General features: G+C 43.6%; 1 protein-coding gene across 1 annotated transcript in view; it reads left to right on the top strand.

Annotated features, from left to right (window-relative positions):
- Positions 1-1,725, top strand: part of Rbm28 (RNA binding motif protein 28) — a 67,097-nt gene that overhangs the window by 42,838 nt on the left and 22,534 nt on the right. The gene's annotated exons all lie outside the window — the stretch shown is intronic.

The raw sequence follows: 1,725 nt of genomic DNA, 5'->3' as shown, positions 1-1,725 counted from the left end.
GACATCCTGTACCTCAGATTGTAGAACCTTTGTCAGTGTCAGCCATGTGGATGAGTCACGGCCATTGCTTGGCCAATGTGCTCTCTGTGAAAGCCTGGGAGAATGTTTTCTCAGTGGAGAGGGTCTTAGGGTGTTAGCATCTTTAATTCTCACTACAAGGGCAGGAGGTGGGTGCTGTTAGTGTGCTCATGGATAATGAGAGAAAGACTCAGCTGTGGCTGTGGCTCAGTTGTAGAGTACTTGCATAGCATGTGTGAGGCCCTAGATTCCATCCCCAGGGCCACCGAAAGAAAAAAGGAAGATACCTTAAAAAGGCTCAAGGGGCCAGGGCTTAGCTCCGTGGCACAGCGCCTGCTTGGCAACACAGGGTCCTGAGTTCGATCCCTGGTACCAAAAAGAAGGAAAAGATATCACAATATTCACTGCTCAAAAGAAGCACTGGTGATAAAGCACCCTTAAAAAGGCTCAAGGCAGCCCTTCGTTTATTCAGACAGTGTTCCTTCAGGAGCTCGGAGGGCACAAAATCGTTCCTATGGTCTTGCAATGCATTTTCTGGCAATCAAGAGCACACTTATCGCATGTTTGATCTGGGCCTAGGTTCTAACCCTGCTCTTCCCAGAGCCCTTAGGGTTTGTGTTCTGAGACTGGACCTCTGTCTTGACCTTCATTGTGAAAACAAGTCATGGGAGAGAGGAGCTGATCGATCGTGCTTTGAAGACTACAAGGATTATAACAAGGAAACCTGGGCTTCTAAGGAAAGCAGAATGAATACCTACCTGCACTGTTGGCCAGCTCTCTGCAGTGAAGTGCTACATGTTAGGTGGCTGAAGAGAGTTTTATTGTCTCATGGTGCTGGAGGTAGGGTTTCAGCAGGGTTGGTTCCTTCTGAGGCCTGCAAGGCAGAATACAATCTTTGCTTCTTTTAACGTCTGGGTTTTGTCATCATTTTAAAGCTTTTGTAATGGTGCTGGAGATTGAATTTAGGGCCTTACACGTGCTAAGCAGTACTCCAGGCCACTGAGCTACACACCCAGTGCCTAATTTTGGTTTTGTTCTTGATAAAGTCTCCTTGTGTTGTTGAGGCTGGTCCCAAACCCCTGTGCTCAAGTAATCTTGCATCAGCTTCCTGAGTACTGGGATTGTAGGCATGTGCTACCTTGACTGGCTTCCCTCTTAGGTCATCAAGGCCACTGTAATGATATCATCTTTAATTGAGCACATCTATAAAAATCACATAGTTATCAAAAGTTAAGTATATTCTTTTTTTAAAAAAAATAATTTTATTGAGAAATAGCTATGAGATGGTTTCAAAACTGATTAGTAGGACAGTTTCAATAATTAATAAGTATATCCATTTGGGGGAACACAATTCAACTTATGAACACTTCTGGTAGTTTACATTTTTCCTTTTTTTAAAAAAGAAGATCCCCTTTCTTTTTTAACTATTATATTTATTTATTTGGTATGGGACCTTGCTATGTGACTGGCATGGCACACCTAGGGCTTCAGGGCCAGCAGGGCATGTGGTACTGGGCATCAAAGGCAGGTCCTTGTGCGTGCCAGGCAGGGGCTTAGATCACCAAGCTACCTCCCAGCCCACATTTTTCCTTTTCTTCAAGTTGAGGTATAGAAGAATTAAAAGATAGGTAGAAAGGAGTAAGGAAATCATAACTAAAAGTTATACTTTTTAAACTTATTTATTTGGTACCAGGTGACTGGCACATG

The sequence above is a fragment of the Octodon degus genome, unplaced genomic scaffold (genome assembly GCF_000260255.1).
Source record: "Octodon degus isolate 3935 unplaced genomic scaffold, OctDeg1.0 scaffold00160, whole genome shotgun sequence".
NCBI classification, from domain to species: Eukaryota; Metazoa; Chordata; class Mammalia; order Rodentia; family Octodontidae; genus Octodon; species Octodon degus.
This window is presented reverse-complemented; position numbering and strand designations above follow the sequence as displayed.